We start from the raw sequence: 25,565 nt of genomic DNA, 5'->3' as shown, positions 1-25,565 counted from the left end.
CTGAGATCTTTTGCTTAGAAACTGATTTTTGAGCTGATGAGAATCACTGAGAAGGATCCATCCCAGGCTGAGGGCACACTCAGTGTGAAGTCCGTAAAGTGGGGATGAAAATTGTGATCAAGGGTACATAAACCACAAAAGGGCCAGATGAGTAGGGTTCACAGGCCAAGGTAAAGAGTGTGGATTTTACCTTAGGTGTAGGAAACATTGGCCAGTTTCAAGCAGAGGAGTCGTAAGTTCTCACTAATATTTAAAAAATATCACTTTGGCTGATCTGTGAAGAATGGATTACATAGTTGAGGGAGATGAAAAGCAAGGTTCCATTGAATATTCTTTTTTTCAGAATTCCAATGAATGTTCTTTTGCACCATCCTCAGGTAGTTGTCCCTCATGCTGCTAGAGTCTCCAAATTTGTGTGACAGTAGCATGAAGGTCTTCCTTAATAGAATGGGTTTTGGTCACCTCTAGCAACTTCCTCCATTTCTGCACCATTCGGTGCGTGCTAGGTTATGTGTGATAACTGACCATAGCAATCTCAGTGTCTTAAAACAACCTAAGTTATTTCTTGCTTATGACATATATTCAGTACTAGTTGGCTTGGAGTGTCTGCTCTGTCTCATCTATATTATAGGACAAGGGCTGACGGAGTAACCACTGAGCCATTGCTTGTAGCTGTGGAAGAAGCAAAGAGAAAATGGTTGAATTGTGCACTGGCATTAAAATTTCTTCCCAGAAGTGATACATGTCACTTTCAGTCACATTTCATTGCCAAAGCAAGTCATATGGGTCACCCCTAATTTCAAGGGAGCAAGGAAGAGCAATTATATCATGTTCCTGAAGATTGGGAGAACCAGCAATATTTGAGACCAGCATAAATGTCTATAACCACTTCCAAGTTCATTACTAATACTCTTCAACATTCAGTAAAATATGTCTAAAACTCCCAGACTTTATAACTTCCTATAACGTGTATTTAGATATATTTGCTTATATTAAATGAATTATTTCACTTATCCTTACCAAGAACATTCACAGTGTAGGACATTACAAATCTTGTATAGTATATTGTAAAAACAATACAGATGACAAATTTTATATTCTGAAATCAACTTTAACATGCTATTGTCATTATAATGAAAAACTTATATTTGTAGGGCTTCATAGAGATAAAGGTTGACTAATGCAATGGTAGAAAAAATGGAAAGTAGGGGTTTGATTGAAAAGATATTTAAGTATTAGAAGCAACAGAACTTTGTAACCAATTGAATGTGGAAAATAGATGAGAAGGAGCAATTAAGGATAATAGAGGTTTCTTAGGCTGGAAAACTTACTGTAATGTGGTGTTACTGTTTAAGGGAATACAGTAGTAGCTGGTGTGGGGGGGGTGAAGGAAGAGATAATTAATTTGACTTTGGAAATATTAAATTTCAGATGTGTATGGGAAACTTATTTAGTTAAATCTTCCCTTGGTTAGGAGTTAATGATGAAGCTAGGAGGGAAAGGAACCACTGGAAGGAGACTGGAAAGGGAGCATGTAAAACATTCTGTTATTTAAGTGAAAGGAAGAGTGAGTTTTGAGGGTATCTTTATTCTGAGGCACATAGATATACACCATTTTAACCTCCCTGAAGTGCCCCCTCCACCCTCTAAGCATCTCTGTATCGTCGCTATTTTACTTCACTAATGTCTACAGTTCAGCATTTTAATGTTAACAGGAAATAAACTTGAAACGAAGGCAGGAGATAATGTAACAATTTGTACCAACAGATTGGCAACAGTCACCAAGGAGTCTAAAAGAGATCTGCAGACTAAGAATCTGTTAGTGTACCTCTAGCACTGTCTAGGGGAGAAAGAGAATAGCGGAGAAAAAAGGATTCAAGAATCTGCTATATTGGATAGAGAACAGGATGCTGGGTAGAATACAATCTTTGCCACTAATAGTATTCATATTTATAGAGTGCCTCCTATTCGCCAGGGACTGTTACAGGTATTCCAAATTTTTTAAAATCTCAGAATCACCATGATAATCCAAAAACTATTGTTGGCCCTAATTTATAGTTCAAGGAACTGAGCCTCAAAAATTTCAAAACCCATTCAAAATGAGAGAACTGCAAGTTCACCCAGATGGGTCTGACTTCAAGGCCTGGGCTCTTTCCACTGGAGTGAATAGAACCCCAAACCTAGTTGTGCATCAGTTGCCTGGAGAATATGTTAAAACACATTTTCCAGCTTCCATTCAAGATTGTCTCACAAGATGGTAATATTAGTACAGTACTTTTCTCTCAGGGCTGTTGTTAGGATTAAAAAATTATATATTTTTTTTATTGAGAGGCAATCAATGAGAGAATCATTGATCGGCTGCCTCCTACACGCCCCCTACTGGGGATGGAGCCCGGAACCCAGGCATGCGCCTTGAAGGGGAATCGATCTCTTGGTTCATAGGAGGATGCCCAACCACTGAGCCATGCAGGCCAGGCTGTTAGGATTTCAAACAATAAAGTACATTGAAGTGTTTCATAAATTTTAAGTTTAACATAGATATAGTTTTATTACATGATTATCTAATTCCCTTTCTTTTATTTTTGTATAATTTTTATTTATTATATTTTAATTGAGGTAACATTGGTTAGTAACATTATAGAATTTTAAAGTGTACATTATAATTCAATATCTGTATAGCATGTATACATCTAGATTCCATTTGCTACCATACATTTGACCCCCTTTTATACACTTTGCCCTTGCTATACCCCCCTTTCCCCTCCTGCTCTGTTAACTATCAATCTGTTGTCTGTATCTATGAGTTTTGTTTGTTCATCTGTTTCTTTTTGTTTTATATTCCACATATAAATGAAGTCATATGTTTTTTGTCTTTTTAAAAAAATATATTTTATTGATTTTTTACAGAGAGGAAGGGAGAGAGATAAAGAGTTAGAAACATCAATGAGAGAGAAACATCAATCAGCTGCCTCCTGCACATTCCCTACTGGAGATGTGCCCGCAACCAAGATACATGCCCTTGACTGGAATCGAACCCGGGACTTTTCAGTTTGCACGCCGACGCTCTATCTACTGAGCCAAACCTGTTACTGCTGTTTTTTGTCTTTTTTCATCTGATTTATTCACTTAGCATAATACCCTCAAGGTCCATCCATGTTGTGGTAAATGGCAATATTTCATCTTTTTTTTCTTAAATTTTTATTTACTTATTTATATTTATTTATTTTTAAATATATTTTTTTATTGATTTAAGAGAGGAAAGGGGAGGGGAAGATAGATAGAAACATCACTGATGAGAAAGAATTATTGATCGGCTGCCTCCTGCATACCCCCAACTGGGGATTGAGCCCGCAACCTGGGCATGTACCCTTGACCGGAATTGGACCCAGTCCCCTGGAGTTGTTCTAACCACTGGCCAGGACTACATATACATCTTTTTTACCCAGTCATCCCTTGATGGACACTTGGGTTTCTTCATATCTGGGCTATTGTAAATATTGTTGCAATGAACATAATGGGTGCATATAGCTTTTCAAATTAGTGTTTTCATATTTTTTGGATAAAACCCAGAAGCCTAATTCCTTTTGTTTTGATTTTCTAGTCAGTAAGTAATTTTCTGATAATTAGGCTTATCAAGTACCTTGAAACCAGAAAAGGGGGCCCAACATTATATGTTTCAGTTTGGTAACCATGTTATAAACTAATGTATTTAATTTTTTGTTTATAAATCATTGCTCTTATGAATCCCCAAGCTTGATCATCCCTTTATGAACTGAAAAAACAAAGTTTTGAAATCAGCAAAGCTGAGGAATGGAGTTCAAAGCAGAAGAGGTATACATTGTTTTAATTGGGGCCTTCATGGGAGTAGAACATTAAGTTTTGACGGGAAGGTCGGTTTGTGAATAGGTTACAAACTTAACTCGTTTTGATGTAAGACCATCTTTTCTTAGTGACAGTAGATGGTGTTTTTCTCGGTTCCAATATACCATAGCTAGTATTAGCTTGAGCCAGAAAATGTAATAGGGCTACATCTGTAGTCTTTTTAAAATGTCTCCTGCTCCTCCCATTTCCCCCCTCATTTTCCCCAACAAGAATAGTAACTTTGTTGTGTTTTAGAGAATTAGGAAGAGTATTTAAGCCAGCGGTTCTCAACCTGTGGGTTGCGACCCCTTTGGGGGTCGAACGACCCTTTCACAGGGGTCGCCTAAGACCATCGGAAAACACATATATAATTACATATTGTTTACAGTAGCAAAATTACAGTTATGAAGTAGCAACGAAAATAATTTTATGGTTGGGGGTCACCACAACATGAGGAACTGTATTAAAGGGTCGTGGCATTAGGAAGGTTGAGAACCACTGATTTAAGCCAAACTGATGACAACTAGGAGGAACAAGATCTCAAATGCTTTTTCCAAGAAAGGTCTGGTCTTCTGCCCCAAGAGAAATTATAGGTATTATTTCCTCTCCCAGGTGGGGTTTGAAGTTGTAGGTAAATTAGCATTGTTTTCCACTAACCGTGAAAGGCTGGTAGTTTACTTGTAGGCTAACCTTGCTGTTTTTTTTTTTTTTTTTTAAATCTTCACCCCAGCTCTAGCCAGTTTGGCTCCATGGACAGAGCGTTAGCCTGCGGACTGAAGGGTCCCAGGTTCGACTCCGGTTAAGGGCACATGCCCGGGTTGTGGGCTTGATACCCAGTGGGGGACGTGCAGGAGGCAGCTGGTCAATGATTGTCTTTCATCATTGATGTTTCTCTCTCTCCCTCTCTGAAATCAATAATAAAAAGTTTTAATCCTCACCTCAGGACACGTATTTATTGATTTGATAAGGAGAGGAAGGGAGAGGGTGAGAGAAACATCCGTAGCCTCCCCTACCGGGGTTCGAACCCGCAACCTCGGCATATGTCCCGGCTGGGAATCCAATCCGCGACCCTTCCGCGTAAGGGGACGACTCTCCAAGTGAGCCACACCTGGCAGGACCCCTAGCTGTTTTTTTTGTTTTTGTTTTTGCAATAGTCACAAAGGCACTCAGCAGGCACTAACTAAATGCATGCTCCTTGAAGAAAGCCGTTAAGCGTTTCCCAAGACACCGATCAAACAAGTGGGGGGAGGGGGACTGGAAGTGCCCATTATATCCAGTTCCTCTCCCACAACTGCTCACACCGCCTAATTCCGAGCCCAAGCACCGGCTTTCAAGGATACTTGGAAGGAATGCCCGGAGGTGAGAGCCAGGAAATCGGGAGAGGTGCCTTTCCCGGCATGCTCTGCAGCACACCGAGGGGCGCCAGACGTATCCCGGCGTGCACCGGGGAGCGCCCAAGGGCGATGGTTCTCGGCTCCTGGAGGGGCACGCGAAGTTAACCCGGTAGGTGTGAGCTTCCTTCGTTTTGAGACCCTGCTTTCCGGTTTGCACTTTATGGATACAACCCCGTAGCGGCAGAAACGGAGGTCCTCTCCCTGACCTCCCTTTCCGCGTGCGAACGACTTTCGGCGCCTCTTCGAGCTCCGTGCCAGGTGATTAGCGGTTAGGGGCCGGCCTGAGCGGAGCACGTGACCAAAGCTGGCAGCCAATGACGAGTCGGGGGTCCGGCAGCGCGAGGATTCCCGGACCCGTGAGCGGAGCGGCGCGTGGGCCCGCGGCGGTCGGCCCCGGCAGGTACGCGCAGGCGCCCTGGTTGCCACGCGCTCCGTCTTTCCCCACGCGCCCAGTGGCGTGGACTTGGCGCGAGGTGTTAAGCGTCTGTTCGGGGTTTTTTTGTGGGGAAGGGGAAGGAGAGGGTTGGGGGGCAATGGCGTCACGTGGACGCGACAGCCAATCTCCGGCCGAGGCGCACCCACGGCTTTCCCCGGCGCCCCGGGGTGCGACGTGTTCAGTGAGGTTCGGCTCAGCCCTGACGGCCCGAGCTCTCTTTCGAAGCGCGTGTGCGGTTTGTGAAATCTGGCCGCGGGTTTTCGCGGCGGCCAACACCCCTGTGGGCACGGACGACAAGTTCTCGGCAAAATGGCTGCTGGAAAGAATCGCCGAGCAGGGGGAGCGCTGGGGCCGCGTGAAGGTCACATGACGAGGTTGGCAGCGCGTGCTGCTGGCGCGGGGAAGGGGGTGGCGGGGCGCGGGGAGAGGGAAGAGGCGGAACCCGTCACGTGCCGTCGACTGCGGCGCCCTGTGGTTTCCCAGCGCCTCCGCCGCGGCGGGACTGTGTGCTTTTACTCCTCCCCCTCGAAGCGTGTCAAGCCTGGCGGGGACCCTGCGCGGTCCGGGGATTAGAGACCGGGGAGGGGGGCGCTAAACCTTGGCTGCCGTGGTAACTAGCTAGTCATGTTGCCGCTCTTGGTCTCCGTTTCCTCATTTATATTTTAGCTCTGCATAGGTTATTTTGTAAAGGTCCTTCGTATGGTATGTGACCTCCGCCTAATTCCAGTGTCATGCAGATGACGAAGGAATTAACAGCGAGCAGACTATTCATAATTATGAGCCAATGCCATCTCCCCACAAGAAGAAACCCCCAACAGCCCCCTCCCCCAACATTACAGTGATGTAGGAAACTTGGTGGAGGTAATTGGTTATTATATTCCAGCATGTCTGTCCATACTATCACTAGCATTTATACTCTGTAACTGCCCACTTTCTTATTTGAAAACGATTCTTTTAGACATCTAGTTCCTGTGTGTTTCCTGGAAAGGAATCAAGATTAGTGTTGTTAATAACTGTGGAGATGGGGAAACACAAGTACTTAGAAGGGACTTGCTAATGGCCGTTCACTACTGGCTCCAGCTCTTCATTTTACCAAAGGTCAAGGCCTTGAGTAAAATGAAGCAGGCATACATTATGCATTTTTCATATCCCTCCTTAGGTTTTATGCTACCCTTTGATGTATCTTAAAGAGGTTTTGAATTTTTGGGGAGCACAAATCTGGAAAACATTTATTGAATAATCATAATAGTTTTCACTTTTTAATTTTTATTTTTTTAATTTTCACTTAAAATATTTTTTTATTGATTTCAGAGAGGAAGGGAGAGGGAGATGGAAATATCAATGATGAGAGAGAATCATTGATTGGCTGCCTCCTGCACGCCCCCCACTGGGGATCCAGCCTCAAGTCGGGACATGTGCCCCCATGGGGAATTGAACTGTGACTTCCTGATTCATAGGTGGACACTCAACCACTGAGCCACGCTGGCCAGGCAATAGTTTTCTCTTTTGAGCAATTATAATAGTTTACGTCTTTCTAGCATAGTACTTTATTTTATTTTTAAAAAATGTTTGTTTATTTCAGAGAGGAAGGGAGAGAGAGAGAGATAGAAACACCAGTGATGAGAGAGAATCATTGATCAGCTGCCTTTACAGTCAAGATTGGAAAACAACCCTTTTTTTTTTTACAGAGAGGAAGGGAGAGGGATAGAGAGTTAGAAACATTGATGAGAGAGAAACATCGATCACCTGCCTCTTGCACACCCCCTACTGGAGATGTGCCCGCAACCAAGGTACATGCCCTTGACTGGAATCGAACCTGGGACATTTCAGTCCGCAGGCCGACGATCTATCCACTGAGCCAAACCGGTTACGGCGACCAATTTTTTGAAGTAGTAAATTTCTTTTTTTTTCTTAAATACATTTTATTGATTTTCTACAGAGAAGAAGGGAGAGAGATAGAGAGTTAGAAACATCGATGAGAGAGAAACATCGATCAGCTGCCTCCTGCACACTCCCTACTGGAGATGTGCCCGCAACCAAAGTACATACCCTTGACCAGAATCGAACCCATTACCCTTGAGTCCGCAGGCCTACGCTCTATCCGCTGAGCCAAACCGGTTATGGCTGAAGTAGTAAATTTCTGACTTCACATTTCATATTTAAATATTAAATCACCTGGATTTTGTTTTATTTACATTTTAAGGTACAGTCCCTGTATTTTTTCAAATGGTTAGCTGATTGTTCTATAAAAATAAAAATAGCTCTAAACCGGTTTGGCTCAGTGGATAGAGCGTCAGCCTGCGGACTGAAGGGTCCCAGGCTCGATTCCGGTCAAGGGCATGTACCTTGTTTGCGGGCACATCCCCAGTGGGGGGTGTGCAGGAGGCAGCTGCTGGATGTTTCTCATCAATGTTTCTAACTCTCTATCCCTCTCCCTTCCTCTCTGTAAAAAATCAATAAAATATACTTAAAAAATTTTTAAAAAAAAATAAAAAATAAAAATAAATGGAGTAAATGAAAAAGAAAGAAAATGTTAAATTTCTCTTACAAGTTAGTAGAAATAAAGATATCTTTTTATATGAAAAAAATTGTTCCAATATAATTTTGAAATTCTTTCTCAACTACTATGAAACACCACTTTCCTAGTAGTAAATAGCCTTATATAGCCCTGGCTAGTGTGGTTCAGTTGGTTGAGCTTCGTCCTGGATACCGGAGGGTCACTAGTTTGATTGGTGCCTGAGGGAGGCAATCAATCAGCGATGTTTCTCTTTCTCCCCTCCCGCCCTTTCCTACCCCTTCTCTCTCAAATAAATAAAAATATTTTTTACATAAATAATCTTTATATTTCTGAATTTATTTTGTTCCACTGCTCTGTCTCCTCCAGAGTTACTACTTAATCAAAGCTTTATTTATATATTCACTAGTATAACTCCTTCCCTCACTTCTCTTCCAAAAATTTTCCTACTTCACAGTTTTGTTCCTCCAAATGAACTTTAGAATTATTTTGGCAAGTTTTCAAAAGGAATGCTGGTTGGAATTCTGTGAAATTATCAGCCATATGACCTTATGCAAATTACTTAATCTCTCTGTTGCTATTTCCCTCATTGGTAAATAGAGAAAATAGTACTTACCTCACAAGTTTGGTATGAGAACTAAATGAATTAAGACATATATAGGGGACTCTTTCCCCCTCCCTATGGGGGAGTCTGTGCTGTGAGAGTCTTTCCCCTTCCCCACGTGGGTATCTGTACTTGTTCTTCAATAAATTTCCACCTTTGCTAAAAAAAAAAAAAAAAAAAAAAAAAGACATATGTAGGTAAAGTACTATGCTAGAGCCCTAGCCGGTTTGGCTCAGTGGATAAGTGTTGGCCTGCGGACTGAAGGGTCCTGGGTTCCATTCTGGTCAAGGGCATATGCCCGGGTTGCGGGTTCTATCCCCAGTAGGGACAGGCTGGGTCCCTAGTAGAGGTGGGCTTGATCCCCTTTATAAATAAGATAGATTAGGGGGTGTGCAGGAGGCAGCAGATAGATGGTGTTTCTTTCTCATTGACATTTCTATCTCTCTATCCCCCTCCCTCTCTAAAAATCAATACAAAAATATAAAAAAAAACCTAATAGTGAAGTCTAGAATGGTATACATCAAATGTGAACTACCAGTGATTTTGAGTGGAAGGATTTTTGGATGAATTAATTTTTAATTTTTTGGATGAATTTAAATAAAATAAACTTTATTTTTTAGAACAGTTCAGATTTATAGAAAAATTGCAAAAATGTTATAGTTTCCATATACCCAACACCCAGTTTTCCCTATTAATAATGTTATGTTAGCATGTATATGTGTCAGCTTTTAGTAATCCTGTCCCCTTGAGATCCTCTTAGCTATGATAGTTTCTTAGATTTTCCTTGATTTTGATAGTTTTGAGGAATACTGGCCAGATATTTTGTAGTGTCCCTCAGTTGGGATTTGATGTTTTTCTCATGATTAGACTGGGGTTAGAGTACATACTATCAACATGTCACTCTTTTTTTTTTTTTTTTAATATATTTTATTGATTTTTTACAGAGAGGAAGGGAGAGAGATAGAGAGTTAGAAACATCGATGGGAGAGAAACATCGATCAGCCGCCTCCTGCACATCTCCTACTGGGGATGTGCCCGCAACCCAGGTACATGCCCTTGACCGGAATCGAACCTGGGACCTTTCAGTCCGCAGGCCGACGCTCTATCCACTGAGCCAAACTGGTTTCGGCAACATGTCACTCTTGATTTTGACCTTGATCATCTGCCTCAATTTGATTTTTAAATGTTTGCTTTTCTATAGTTTCTAGTTTTTAATAATTGGTGTTAACTTACAATATAAAAAGTATTGTAATATTTTGGGTATGTCTGTCCATCCATTATCAATAGCTTTTATTTTATTTTTTATTTTATTTTTTTAAAATATATTTTATTGATTTTTTACAGAGAGGAAGGGAGAGAGATAGAGAGTCAGAAACATCGATGAGAGAGAAACATCGATCAGCCGCCTCCTGCACATCTCCTACTGGGGATGTGCCCGCAACCCAGGTACATGCCCTTGACCGGAATCGAACCTGGGACCCTTCAGTCCGCAGGCCGACGCTCTATCCACTGAGCCAAACCGGTTTCGGCATCAATAGCTTTTATAATAAGCAGTATATTGATAAGCCTGATAACATAGAGGAAAATGGAAGTTATAGTCAAAGAAAAACAACTGACCAAGTTGCTGGAAGGGCTAATTATAGAAAGGAATTAAAGGTATTAGTGTAGTATAGCTTATTTTAATAGTCTTTTAAAAAATATATGTATTTTTATTGATATCAGAGAGGAAGAGAGAGAGAGACAGAAAGAATGAGAATCATTGCCTCCTGCATGCCCCACACCGGGGATCAAGCCAGCAACCTGGGCATGTGCCCTGACCGGGAGTTGAACCATGACTTCCTGGTTCCTAGGTCAATGCTCAACCACTGAGCCACACCAGCTGGGCTGTTTTAATAGTCTTTAAAGTGTTTTAGAACTCTGTTCTAGGAAGAACAGCCTGGTAATCATGAATTAGATCTAAATTCAAAGGTGCGGAAGGAGTTATTCAATTATGCATAACAGAATGAGAATATAAATAAGATTGACTAATTAGGTTAATTTGTTCATTCAAAATCTAGTAATTAATGAGCCCTACTGTATGCCAGGTATTACACCAGATGTAGGGATTGAGCAGTGAATAAGATAGTCTCTAAAAAATAACCTCGAGTGAGGATTAACAGAAAACTAAAAAAGAAAAAAAATGATACAATCTAACTGATGTTTTAAAAGATCATTGACTGCTTTATAGGCAAGAGGGCTGCAGGAGACCATTTAGGAAGTTGTTGGAATGATATGAAATATGGTGGCTTAGACAGGGGAGCAAAGATGGAGGGGGTCAGATTCAGAGTACATTTTGAAGGTAGAATGTGCAGATAGATTAGTTGCGGGAAGGTAAGAGAAAGAGGAATCAAAGATTTTAACATTTTTAACTAGGGCAACTGGTGCCATGTAAACAGAGATGGAAAACTGGAAGGAGCTAGTCTAGGGTTTAAAATAAAGAGTTTAGTCCAATATGTTGAGTTTGAGATGCTCACTAGATATTCAGGAATAGCCATTGTGTAGGGAGTTGACTGTTCAAGTCTGGAGCCCAGAGTCAAAGTCATGGCTGTGCATATACATTTGGGATGTCATCAGTATATAGATGGTCTTGAGATGCAGTTGAAAGCAAGGACAGAGGAATAGGTTACATGTAGATTTCTTTTGTTTCTGCATCAGCACAGTCAATATGGTGTAATCTACACTAATAAAAGAGAAACATGGTAATTGGCATACGACCGCTACCCTTCCCCTTGGCTAATCAGCGTATCCTTATGCAAATTAACTGTCAGCCAAGATGGCGGCTGGCAGCCATGCACTGAAGCGAGCAGGGAGGCTTGCTTGCTCCAGTGAAGGCGAACTCCAACGTTCCCCGCCTTGCCGGCCTCTCAGCTGCAACTCTAAGCAACTATGTACTATGTTGCAAATAAGAAGCTAAACAAAACCCCAGAAACCGGCTTTCAGTCAGCCGGGCTTCAGCCAGCCGGACCGAAACATTGTATCGATGTTTTCAGCAGCTGAGGCCTCAGAGCTAAAGCTGGCCCAGAATAAAAAAAAGAAAAAAGAAAAAAAGGAGCGGTTGGGAGCTTCAGTCTCCCGCTTCCGGAAAACAGCCCTCAGCCCCTCACCCAGACTGGCCAGGCACCCCAGTGGGGACCCTCACCCTGATCCAGGACACCCTTCAGGGCAAACCAGCCAGCCCCCACCCGTGCACCAGGCCTCTATCCTATATAGTAAAAGGGTAATATGCCTCTCAGCACCGGGATCAGCGGAGCAGCGAGGCTCCCAGCACCGGGATCAGCATGACAGGGGCAGCGCCCAAACACCCTGATCGCCCTGCGGCTCTGTGTGTGACAGGGGGCGGGGCCACAACCTCCCTATCCGCCCTGCTCTGTTCATGACAGGGGAAGGCACCTCAACCCCCTGATCAGCTCTGCTCTGTGCCTGATAGGGGGGGAGCTCCCCAATCCCCTGATTGCCCTGCGGCTCTGTGTGTGACAGGGTGCGGCGCCCCAACCCCCAACCCCCCCCCATGGGCCCTGCTCTGTGTGTGACGGGGTAGAGCCATAACCTCTCCATCGGCCCTGCCCTGAGTGTGACAGTGGCGGCGCCCCAACCCCCTGATCGGCCCTGCTCTGTGGGTGATAGAGGGCAGCGCCCCAACCCCCCCGCCCCCACGGGCCTTGCTGTGTGTGTGACGGGGTAGAGCCATAACCTCCCCATTGGCCCTGCCCTGAGTGTGACAGGGTGCAGTGCCCCAACCCCCTGATCTGCCCTGCTCTGTGTGTGACAGGCTACGGAGCCCCAACCCCCCCACCGATGGGCCCTGCTCTGTGAGTGACAGGGGGCAGTGCCCCAACCCCCTGATCGGCCCTGCTCTGTGCGTGACAGGGAGTGGTGTTGCAACCTCCCCATCGACCCTGCCTTGAGTGTGACAGGGGGCGGTGCCCCAACCCCCTATCGGCCCTACCCTGAGCGTGACTGAGGGTGGCATCGCAACCTCCCGATCCACCCTGCTCTGTGCATGATGGGGCGGCGCCCCAACTCCCCAATCGGCCCTGCTCTGAGCCTGACCAGGGGCTGCACCTAGGGATTGAGCATGCCCTGTGCCACCCGGGAGCAGGCCTAAGCCAGCAGGTCGTTATCTCCCGAGGGGTCCCAGACTTCGAGAGGGCACAGGCTGGGCTAGGGGACCCCCCCCCCCCCGCCGAGTGCACAAATTTTTGTGCACCGGGCCTCTAGTCTATACTAATAAAAGACTAGGTCCGTGGTCGGCAAACTGCAGCTCGCGAGCCACATGTGGCTTTTTGGCCCCTTGAGTGTGGCTCTTCCTAAGCCTTAGGAGTACCCTAATTAAGTTAATAACAATGTACCTACCTATATAGTTTAAATTTAAAAAATTTGACTCTCAAAAGAAATTTCAATCGTTGTACTGTTGATGTTTGGCTGTTGACTAATGAGTTTGCCGACCACTGGCCTAGGTGGTCCTCGCACCCTTGTGCGACGCCATCATGTCATCACAAGATGGCTGCCACAAAATGGCTGCCACAAATGGCCACCACAAGATGGCCGGCAGGGGTAGGCAATTGTGGGGCAGTTGGGTGGTCTGGGCCTGCAGGGGAGGGCAGTTGGGGGTGATCAGGCCGGCAGGGGAGCGGTTAGGGGGCGATCAGGCTGGCAGGCAGGTGAGCAGTTAGGAGCCAGCAGTCCTGGATTGTGAGGGGGATCCCAGATTGGAGAGGGTGCAGGCCGGGCTGAGGGAACCTTCCCCCCCGTACCCCCCCCCCCCCCCCCCCGCATGAATTTCATGCACTGGGCCTCTAGTCCTATATAATAAAGATGTAATATGCAAATAGTCGTTACGCTGTGAAGCATAATGACTGACTGTGTAACAACTGGATCACAGATCAGCAGGAGGGTGGTGCAGTGAGCTACAAGTGAGCAGTGGAGATCTACAGGAGGGGGCAGGAGGAAGGGAGATGGGGGAGCTACAGGAGGGCGGGGCAGTGGGCGGAGAGCTACTGGTGAGCTACTGGTGCACAGATTCATGCGCAGGGCTACTAGTATTAAATAATGCCTTTGAGATGATTGTAATGTAACCTAGGTCAGTGATGGTGAACCTATGACACGCATGCCAGAGGTGACACACGAACTCATTTTTTTGGTTGATTTTTCTTTGTTAAATGGCGTTTAAATATATAAAATAAATATCAAAAATATAAATCTTTGTTTTACTATGGTTGCAAATATCAAAAAATTTCTATATGTGACACGGCACCAGAGTTAAGTTAGGGTTTTTCAAAATGCTGACACGCCGGGCTCAAAAGGTTCGCCATCACTGACCTAGGTCCTTCCTATTATGTGAACTGATTCTTCAGGTTTTTGTCACTGTATTCCTTGAAGATTTCCACGTACTCTCCATTACCTAGGGGCATAAACTACAAATTTTATAGCTTAGCATACCAGACCCATCATGGTCTGACTCTACCCTTCCTTTTTCCTTTTTTCCTCTCTCCTCTTTAACACTCCTGCCATGCCCAGTGTGCTCTATCCAGTAGCCCTCTGTTTACCTATAATACTCTTTCCCCCCCCTTTTTAAAAAAAAATCTATTTTTATTGATTTCAGAGAGGAAGGGGAGAGATAGAAACATCAATGATGAGAGAGAATCATTGATTGGCTGCTTCCTGCACACACCACTGAGGATTGAGCAGGCAACCTGGACATGTGCCCTGACTGGAATTGAACTGTGACCTCCTGTGACACTCAACCACTGAGCCACTCCTGTTGGGCGCCTTTCTCCTCTTTGCCTCAAACCCCTACTGAGTCCTCAATGTCCAGCTTAAATTTGCTATGTAATTTCCCTAGATTTCCACAGATAGAAGTTGGCTCCTCACTGCATGGTACTTCTTCTAGCTCTATTGTTTTGTACTTTATAGCAGTATAGAATCAGTTGATATTTTCACTTTTTTTGTTTGTTTATTATTCATTTGTTTCCCCAGTAATTGGTATGTGGTAGATACTCAATCATAATGCTTTGAAAAAGTTTAAAAGTTTTGTTTTGGTAAAAGAGAGTAAATAATTAAAACCAGATCTTAAAGTACACAGTCAATATGGATCATTAGCTGAAATTTTTAAGATTTTTAAAAAAATATATTTATTGATTTTTTACAGAGAGGAAGGGAGAGAGACAGAGAGTTAGAAACATCGATGAGAGAGAAACATCGATCAGCTGCCTCCTGCACATCTCCCACTGGGGATGTGCCCACAACCAAGGTACATGCCCTTGACCAGAATCGAACCTGGGACCTTTCAGTCCGCAGGCCGACGCTCTATCCACTGAGCCAAACCGGTTTCGGCAGGATCTTTTTTTATGGTGCGTTTTTGGTTTTAATGATATTCATTGTGATGAAATTTAGCCAGCACAAAGTTGTTTTTTAAAAAAATACTTTTATTAATTTCAGAGAGAAAGGGAGAGAGAGAGAAACATCAATGGTGAAAGAGAATCATTGATTGCTGCCTCCTGCACACCCTCTCCTGGGGATTGAGCCCTCAACCCGGGCATGTGCCCTGACTGGGAATTGAACCCGGGACCTTTCAGCCCGCAGGCTGACCCTCTATCAACTGAGTCAAACCGTCCAGGGTGCCAGTGCAAAGTTTAATGAAGTGATATCAATTAAAGTTTTAGTTCAGAGACATTTTAGGAATGTTCTAATCTCTAGGACTGAATAATGCTTATTCTTTGGAGGCAAGCTATTATATTCTTTCTTCACTTGCCCACTTTCCCGCCCACCTTCTCAGTAGTCAGAAATTCTATTTTAACATTATATGTGTACTTTGAGCTCTTTGCTGGAGAAGAAACCTAGTGTAATAAGTTCAGTGGAATCAGCAGTACTCTCCCCAGGAATGTCCATTAAACTGTTGCATAGAGGGAGGTTTAATTGTGTGAATTATAGGTGTGAGAGTTTCAGTCTGTGAGTTCTAAGTAGGGTTAGTTATTTTGTCATTCAATCATAAGCATGTATTGAGCACCTACCATATATGGGCATTATATGAGATGCTGTGGGGGACATACAAAAGAAATAAAAGACATGGTTCCCTGCACATGAATCCCTGACAGTTTAGTTGAGGAACTAAAACATAACATTAGCAAGGAATGTAATCTTAGCAAGCAAATGTATTAATAAGTGAAAAGTATTGTGGTATAAATTAAGGACTTTGCATTTCTTAAGCCCATAATTATAGTCTCTGTTATGTACCATCTTATCTCAACATTTTGACTTGACCTGCAAGTTCTGCAATTTCTCCTATCCTTTAACATACATAGTTTCAATAAGGTATTGATTTGGCTTTTTGTTTGATGTGATGAAAGCCCTGCCAGTACATTGCATTCAGACATTTTATTCTTCCACATCAATAAAGCAAATACATAAGGTAGAATGTCACTTATCCCTTATAAGTGTGACAGAGACATACTTTCATAGTTTTTTATGTGTAGCTTTTCCTAGACATATTTTCTCCTACCTAAGGTTAGGGGGAGGAGAGTATAGAACCTAGAGAACAAATTATATGTGTGTGTGTGTGTGTGTGTGTGTGTGTGTATGAATATGAGTTTAAAAGTACAGTTGACTTTTTATTTGTTGATTGATTTTAGAGAGAGAGAGAGAGGAAGGGAGAGAGGGAGATTGATTTGTTTTTCGGCTTATTTGTGCATTCATTGGCTGATTCTTTTTTTTATATATTTAAAATCTTTATTGTTGAGAGTGTAACGGAGGTCTCCCTTTTCCCCCCTCCATTACCCCTGCCTCGCCCCAGGCCTTCATTACCCTATTGTCTATGTCCATAGGTAATGCATATCTATATATATAAAACCCTAATATGCAAATAGACCGAACAGCGGAACAACTGAACAACCAGTTTCTATGACGTGCGCTGATCACCAGGGGGTGTGCGCAGAACATGGTGGGCATTGGCAGTAGGCAGCAGAGCGTGGAACATGGCGGGCATCGGCCACGTCAGGATGGTGGAGCAGGTGAGCAGGGGTGCCAGACCAAGGCGGGGTGCTGGTTGCTGTTATCGGGGCGAGCCTCTAGTGGTTACAGGAAATTCTTTGCTCCTGCATGCCAGCCCCCACTAGCACCTCTGCCAGCGCTGGAGCCACTGTTCACACCTGCTGCCGGTGCTGTCCACCTCTCCCTACTCCTGAGGGGCAATTGAGGTCGGCAGCCGCCTCTTGCACCCACTGCTGGTGATGGCCACGCTCCCACCCGCTGCGGGTGCTAGAGCTGCCACTTGCACCCACTGCTGGCTCCAGCCCGCTCACATGTGCAGCTGGTGCCAGAGCTGGAGCCAATGCTTGCATCCGTGGCCGGCACCCAGTGCTGGTCCTGATCGCTTGGCGCCGTCAGCGGGTGCAAGCAGTGGCTGCCAGACCCTATCGGCCCTGAGGGCTTCTCCACCTCCCCCTGCTCCTGAGGGGTGATTGGGGCAGCAGCTGCCGCTTGCACCTGCTACTGGCACTGGCCCCAATCCACGCCTTCAGCGGGTGCGAGCCAGGCTGGCGCCGTCAGCGCATGGGAGCAGCAGCAGTGGGGGCAGGGCTGCTGGCAGATGGGCGACCAGGGGCTGTGGCGGGAGGGGCCAGGCGGGGGCCCGGAGGATGGGCTGAGACCCACCCCTGTGCCCACCGCAGCCTCACAGCCCACAGATCCATTCAAGGTGCACAAATTTGTGCACTGGGCCCCTAGTATGCATGTAAGATCTTTGGTTAATCGCTTCTCCTACACCTCCCTCCCCCTTCCCTCTGAGATTTGTCAGTCTTTTCCATGTTTCCATGCCTCTGATTCTATTTTATTCGTCAGTTTATTTTGTTCATTATATTTCTTGTTTATTTTGATTTTTAGAATCAGTTGTTGATAGATATGTACTTATTGCCATTTAATTGTTCATATTTTTTATCTTTTTTTCCCCCCTTTCTTTTCTTCTTCTTCTTAAAGAATACCCTTCAACATTTCATGTAATACAGGTTTGGTGGTGGTCTCCTTTAGCTTTTTCTTGTTTGTGAAGCTCTTTATCTGAACTTCAATTTTAAATGATAGCTTTGCTGGGTAGAGTAATCTTGGTTGTAGGTCCTTGCTTTTTATCACTTTGAATATTTCTTGCTACTCCCTTCTGACCTGCAAAATTTCTGTTGAAAAAACAGCTGACAGTCGTATGGGTGCTCCCTTGTAGGTGTGGGGAAGTAGGTACTCTCATACATTATGTGTAGAAAGATACATTGGCCTATTAGGTGTGTAGTTTGACAATATTTATCAAATTTTAAAAGCACATTAACATAGCAATTTCACTTTTTGGTATCTATCATTTCTAAAAATATTAACATTTACACAAGAAATATAAACAGTTCCTCCCCATTTGTCCCTAGATTCCTCAAAGCTACCCACCCGTCCCCTCCCCCGGCTCTGGAGCTCAGAGGAAGCGGGACATGTTTATTCATGTGCGGGCCCTTTAAGATGAACACCTGGGACTCCAGTAGCCTCCAGCCACAATCCCTGCTAGTTTTTATAGCCTGAAGTTACGGGATCTTCTCTTCCCAGTTCTGGAACCCTGGGTTGGGGGCTTGGTGTGGGGCTGGGACCCCCTGCTTCTCACTGGAGGCCTTGGAGATACTACTGTGGATTAAAAACATGCCACACGTGGTTGTTGGACCGGCCTGTTCTATGCCTCTGCCTCTCCTGCTAGTCTCTATGTGCTTTCTTCTTTACTTCTGTAGTTGTAGGATTTCCATTTAGCCAGATTCCAGGTGCTTCTGAATGATGGTTCTGTATTTCAGTTGTAATTTGATGTGGTGTGGGAGATGGTGAATACAGGTGTTTACTATGTTGCCATCTTGGTTCTCCCATTGGTTGATTCTTGTATGTGCCCTGACCTGGGATGGAATAATCTTGGTGTTTCGGGAGGATGTACTAACCAACTGAGCTACCCATCCAGAGTAGTACAGTTGACTGTTTAAAAAAAATAAAAAATAAAAAATAAAAAATATATATATTTATTGATTGGGTAATTATTGATTTTTTACAGAGAGGAAGGGAAAGGGACGGAGAGTTAGAAACATCGATGAGAGAGAAACATTGATCAGCTGCCTCCTGCACGCCCCCCACTGGGAATGTGCCCGTGACCAAGGTACATGCCCCTGACCGGAATTGAACCCGGGACCCTTGAGTCCGCAGACCGACGCTCTATCCACTGAGCCAAACCGGTTCGGGCTACAGTTGACTCTTGAACAACATGGTGGGTAGGGGTGCTGACACAGTAAAAAATTCACAAAAATCCACATATAATTTTTGACTTCTCCAAAATTTAACTAATAGCCTATTGTTGACCAGAAGACTTACCGATAACCTAAATAGTAAACACCTGTATTCACCATCTCCCACACCACATATTATGTATATTTACTATATATTGTATTCTTAAAATAGTTAGAGAAAAGAAAATATTATTAGGAAAAAGATAAAATACATTTACAGTACTGTATACATTTATTGAAAAAAACTATATATATATATATATATATATATATATTTATATAGACACACACACACACACACATATATACATATATATCCCTAATATGCAAATAAACCGAATGGCGGAACAACTGGTTGCTATGATGTACGCTGACCTCCAGGGGATGCGCGTGGAACATGGCGGGCATTGGCAGCAGGTAGCAGAGCGCAGAACATGGCAGGTGTCGGCCATGGTGGGATGGTGGAGCAGGTACTCTTTTTTTAAAAATATTTTTTTTATTATTTTCAGAGAGATCCCTGGTGGGGATTGAGCCCACAACCTGGGCATGTGTCCTGACCGGGAATCCAACCGTGACCTCCTGGTTCATAGGTCCTCGCTTAACCACTGAGCTACGCCAATAGGGCTATTCTGATTTCTTCCTTTTTTTTGAAAATTAAAAAAAAATATTTTTTATTGATTTCAGAGGAAAGGAGAGGGAAAGAGAGAGAGAGAAACATCAGTGATGAGAGAGAATCATTGATTGGCTGCCTCCTGCACACCCCCTACTGGGGGATCGAGCCTGCAACCCGGCCATGTGCCCTTGACCAGAATCGAACTCGGGACCCTTTAGTCTGCAGGCCAACGCTCTATCCCATGAGCCAAACAGGCTAGGGCAGTACAATCTATATATATAAAAGCCTAAGTGACCTGCTGACTGGCCGGTATCTATGATATGCACTGACCATCAGAGGGCAGATGCTCAACGCAGGAGCGGAAACCATAGACATGGAAACATGGAACAGATGAATCTCAGAGGGGAGGGGGGAGGGCAGGAAGAGATTAACCAAAGATCTTATATGCATACTAGAGGCCCAGTGCACGGATTCGTGCACCAGTGAAACCGTGCACCAGTGGGGTCCCTGGGCCTCTCGCCATCCAGGACCCCTCGGGGGATGTTGGAGAGCCAGTTTTGGCCCCAGCCCTGCAGGCCAGACCTCTAGAGTTGATAATAATATCTATCTTAGCTTTCTTGTGAGAATTGATGAGATAAGAATGTAAAGTGCTAAAAACGATGCTTGGCATACAGTAAGCACTTAGTAAATAGTTGTTGCTATTATCATCAATATCATCAGTTACAAACTGAAATGCCTTTTTCTGTGGTTTTCAGAGTCCATAACTACCTCTTGGAACTGTGGAGTTCCTATGGTGTGGAGTTTTGGTTTCATAGACAAAATCTGGAATAGGTTGAAGTGATACTAGAGGGCTTTAGGGTTAAGGAATGGGAATGAGATAATTCTGTAATCCTAAGCTAATATAGAGATGGAGTCACAAAAGAATTTGGTCCCACGTTGCATGCACTGAGTTTGGAAGGAGAGGTCAGAGTACATGTGTACCTTTCTGCACCCATGTGACTTCTTACTACTATTTTGCATCTTAGTGTCAATCATAGTGTTTTCCAAGCTGTTAACTATATTTATGAACTGAAAGCTTTTCAGCACTGCAGGTTATTTTTAGTTATTTTAAAGTGCTATAACTGCCTTTTTATTTAAAATAGTATTAATTTTTGTAGCCAGCATTTTATCTTGTCACTAAGAATGTAAGATAATTAGATCAATAGAGGTAACCAATACTGGTGCCATTTGAAATAGTAGATTTGGAAAGAGCGAGTTTTCTCCAGATTGAAATATTTTCATGCATACTTTATTTTCTCAAAAAATTTTTGTTGTTGTTAATCCTCACCTGAGATATTTTCCATTGATTTTTTTTTTTTTACAAAGAGAGTGAAGGGGACGTGGAAAGAAAGAGCGAGAGAAACATCAATGTGAGAGAAACACATCAATTTTTTTTTAATATATTTTATTGATTTTTTACAGAGAGGAAGGGAGAGAGATAGAGAGTTAGAAACATCGATGAGAGAGAAACATTGATCACCTGCCTCCTGCACATCTCCTACTGGGGATGTGCCCGCAACCCAGGTACATGCCCTTGACCGGAATCAAACCTGGGACCTTTCAGTCCACAGGCCGACGCTCTATCCATTGAGCCAAACCCGTTTCGGCGAGTAACACATCAATTGGTTGCCTTCCACATGCGCCCGACCTTGGCCAGGTATTGAGCCTGCAACTGAGGTATATGCCATTGACCAGAATTGAACTCCAGACCCTTCATTTTGAGGGCTCTAGCCACTGAGCAAACTGGCTAGGGCTTTATTTTTTCAAAATTCCCTTAAACAATTTTTTTCTTTTTTTTAAGGATACTGCCTTCTGAGTGGCATGCGAGGAAAGACATGGATAAGAACAGACCTGTATTGTCTTTATGGAAAACAGGGAATCATTAAAAAAGTCATCAATTTTTTATTTAAATGTTATTTTTGCTAAACCTAAGATTTTATGAAGTACACTTGCCTTGACTCAAAGCTTCAGTTGGTTATTATTATTTTTTACATTAAAAAAATAATTCCTTATTGTTGAAAGTATTACATGTTTCCTTTTTTCCCCCCATTGATCCTCTCCAGCTTGCCCCAGTCCCCTGCCTAAGACCCTCACCACCCCACTGTCTGTGGCCATGGGCCATGCATATATTCACACAAGGTTCTTGGTTGATTACTTCCCATCCACCCACTCATCCACCCTTTCCCTGATGATCAGTGACTCTGAGCATTTTTTCATATATCTCTTGGCCATCTGTATGTCCACTTTGGAGATGTGTCTACTTAGGTCCTTTGCCCATTTTTTAATTTGATTGTTTGTCTTCCTTTTGTGTTGTATAAGTTTCTTATATATTTTGTATATTAACCCTTTATCAGATGTATCATTGCCAAATATATTCTCCCATACAGTGGGCTCACTTTTCGTTTTGTTAATGGTTTCTTTTGCTGTGCAGAAACTTTTTATTTTGATGTAGTCCCATTTGTTTATTTTCCTTTGCCTAGGAGATGTATCTGTAAACATATTGCTACAAGAGATGTCTGAGATTTTGCTGCCTGTGGTTTTACATTTAAGTCTTTTATCCATTTTGAATTTATTTGTATGTATGGAGTAAGTTGGTGGTCTAGTTTTAATTTTTTGCATGTATCTGTCCAATTTTCCCAAAACATTTATTGAAGAGACTATTTTGATTCCATTGTATGCTCTTGCCTCCTTTGTCAAATATTAATTGAGCATAATGGCTTGGGTCAATTTTTGGGGTCTCTGTTCTGTTCCATAGATCTATATTCTTGTTTTTGTGCCAGTACCAGGCTGTTTTGATTACAGTGGCTTTGTAGTATAACTTGAAATCTGGTATTGTGATTCCTCCAACTTTGTTTTTCTTTCTCAAGATTGCTATAGCTATTTGAGGTCTTCTATGATTCCATATAAATTTTTGGAGTATTTGTTCTAGGTCTGTGAAATATGCCATTGGTATTTTAATAGGGATTGCATTGAATCTGTAGATTGCCTTGGGTAGTAGGGACATTTTAATGATGTTGATTCTACCAATCCATGAACCCGGTATATTCTTCCACTTGTTTATACCTTCTTCTATCTCTTTTTTCAACGTCCTGTAGTTTTCCAAGTATAGGTCTTTTGCCTCCTTGGTTAAGTTTATTCCAAAGTATCATCATTTTTTTTGTTGCAATGGTAAATGGAATTGTCTGTTAATTTCTTTTTTTTTTTTTTATAAATCTTTATTGTTCAGATTATTACATTTGTTCCTCTTTTTTCCCCCCATAACTCCCCTCCTTCCAGCTCCCACCCCACCCTCCACCCTCACTCCCCACCCACTGAGTTCATCCATAGGTGCATGATTTTTGTCCAGTCACTTCCCGCATCTCCCACACCCCTTTTCCCCCAAGAATAGTCAGTCCATTCCCTTTCTATGTCCCTGATTCATTATAGTCACCAGTTCATTCTGTACATCAGGTTATTTATTCACTTGATTCTTAGATTCATTTGTTGATAGATGCATATTTGTTGTTCATAATTTGTATCTTTACCTTTTTCTTCTTCTTCCTCTTCTTAAAGGATACCTTTCAGCATTTCATATAATACTGGTTTGGCGGTGATGAACTCCTTTAGTTTTTCCTTATCTGTGAAGCTCTTTATCTGACCTTCAATTCTGAATGATAGCTTTGCTGGATAAAGTAATCTTGGTTGTAGGTTCTTGGTATTCAGCACTTTGAATATTTCTTGCCATTCCCTTCTGGCCTGCAAAGTTTCTGTTGAGAAATCAGCTGACAGTCGTATGGGTACTCCCCTGTAGGTAATTGAGCCTCTTTCTCTTGCTGCTTTTAAGATTCTCTCTTTGTCTTTTGCTCTTGACATTTTAATGATGATGTGTCTTGGTGTGGTCCTCTTTGGATTCCTTTTGTTTGGGGTTCTCTGAGCTTCTTGGACCTGTAAGTCCATTTCTTTCTCCAGGTGGGGGAAGTTTTCTGCCATTATTTCTTGAAATAGGTTTTCAATATCTTGCTGTCTCTCATCTTCTGGCACTCCAATGACTCTGATATTAGTCCGCTTAAAGCTGTCCCAGAGGCTCCTTACACTATCTTCACACTTTCGGATTCTTTTTTCATTTTGCTTTTCCAATTGGGTGTTTTTTGTCGAATCTTTGGTTTGAGTCTTGTGCTCCTCTGGTCTGCTATTGGGTATAATATTCTTTATTTCAGTCCGTGTATGCTTACTTTCTAATTTCCTTATCGTAGCATCGAGGGTCTCATTAGTTTTCGTGAGGCTCTGCACAAATTTATGGCAAGCCCTCAAAATTGCGATTCTTAGCTCCATATCCTCCATTTCCGTCATGTTTCCTTGTCTCCGCATCTTTTATGCTTTCTTGGTGCACCCCCTTGTGGTCTCTGTGCGCAGTCTTGTTCTAGCCAAGCCTTAATTGTTGTAGTTAACACTAGAGGGATTTGACCACCAGGCCGACTGGCTGTGGAAATCAGCTGTGGGAAATCTTCAGTCCTCAGGGGAGGCGCTAGTCCAGCCCTTGCCTGAGGCGATCGGCAAATGGCTGTGCGCAGGGTTTGGGCGGGGCGGGCTCAACAGGGCGGGGGGAGGGAGCAGCTATGGCCACTCTCAGTCCGTCCCCAGGGGCTCTGCCTCTCTGTCCCAGCAATCGCTGCAAATCTCGGAGGGGCCGTAGCCAGACAGTCCCGCTTCTCCCGTTTGAGTCTGGGTCCCTAGAGACTCGCCCAGATCTGTAGCCCAGAGTCTGAGACTCGCTCCTGATTGAAAACGACAATCGCGCCCTCAGCCGCCAGCCCGCTTTGCGCGCACCCTCACCACCGCACCGCCGTACCTTTAAATTTTCCACACTGCGCCTCCGCTGAGCGTGGGAATGCTGTTGTTTCTGCTTCTAGTTGAAGAGACTCTCCTCAGCCAGCCTTCCCGTGGTTCTGGTTGATGTCCGCTCCGACTTTTAGTTGTATTTTTGAAGTGGTTGTCCACGGCGGCAGTCTCCGGTGTTTACCTATGCCGCCATCTTCGATTCCCCCTGTTAATTTCTACTTCTAAGAATTTATCATTGGTGTATAAAAAAACCATCGATTTTTGGGTGTTGATTTTGTATCCTGCTACATTGTCAAATTTATTTATTAAATCTAGTAGTTTTTTGATGGCATCTTTAGGGTTTTTTTTTGTTGTTTGTTTGTTTTTTTTTTTTTTTTTACCACGTTGTTTTTTATTATATGTGAGCATTTTCTCTTTAGGGTTTTTTATGTACAATATGTCATTTGAGAATAATGAAAGTTTTACTTCCTGCTTTCCAATTTGGATGCCTTTTTTCTTTTTTTAATAAATTTTGATTGGCTTCAGAGAGGAAGGGAGAGGGAGAAAGAGCTAGAAACATCAGTGATGAGAGAGAATCATTGATTGGCTGCATCCTGCATGTCCCCCACCAGGGACCGAGTCTGTAACCCAGGCATGTGCCCTGACCCAGAATGGAACTGTGACCTCCTGGTTTATAGGTTGATGCTCAAACAATGAGCCATGTTGGCTGTGCTGGATTTTATTTCTTCTTGTCTGATCGCTGTGACTAGGATTTCTAGTACTATCCTATATAATAAAAGCTTAATATGCCAGGTGTCCGATTGACCGGTCGGCCGTTCAACCAATTAAAGCATAATATGCTAATGATATGCTAAGGCTGCTCAACTGCTTGCTATGACGTGCACTGACCACTAGGGGCAGACAGTTGACTGGTCAACCAGTTGCTATGATGTGCATTGACCACCAGGGGGCAGGTGCCCCAAC

General features: G+C 43.4%; 1 protein-coding gene across 2 annotated transcripts in view; it reads left to right on the top strand.

The window, feature by feature from the left end:
• Nucleotides 1-5,346: 5,346 nt before the first annotated feature.
• Nucleotides 5,347-25,565, top strand: part of MGA (MAX dimerization protein MGA) — a 144,815-nt gene continuing 124,596 nt past the window's right edge. Inside the window, exon 1 of one of the 2 annotated variants that reach the window (XM_070424787.1) lies at nt 5,347-5,364. The gene's annotated coding sequence lies outside the window, so the exon portion shown is untranslated. Of the gene's footprint in view, nt 5,365-5,591; nt 5,656-25,565 lie in introns of those variants that run through there. The other variant, XM_070424771.1, reaches the window with a different exon arrangement.

The sequence above is a fragment of the Myotis yumanensis genome, unplaced genomic scaffold, assembly GCF_028538775.1.
Source record: "Myotis yumanensis isolate MYYU_CA2020_CCGP unplaced genomic scaffold, mMyoYum1.0.hap1 SCAF_1, whole genome shotgun sequence".
NCBI classification, from domain to species: domain Eukaryota; kingdom Metazoa; phylum Chordata; class Mammalia; order Chiroptera; family Vespertilionidae; genus Myotis; species Myotis yumanensis.
Note: the sequence above shows the minus strand (reverse complement) of the source record. Positions and strands in the feature narration are given on the sequence as shown.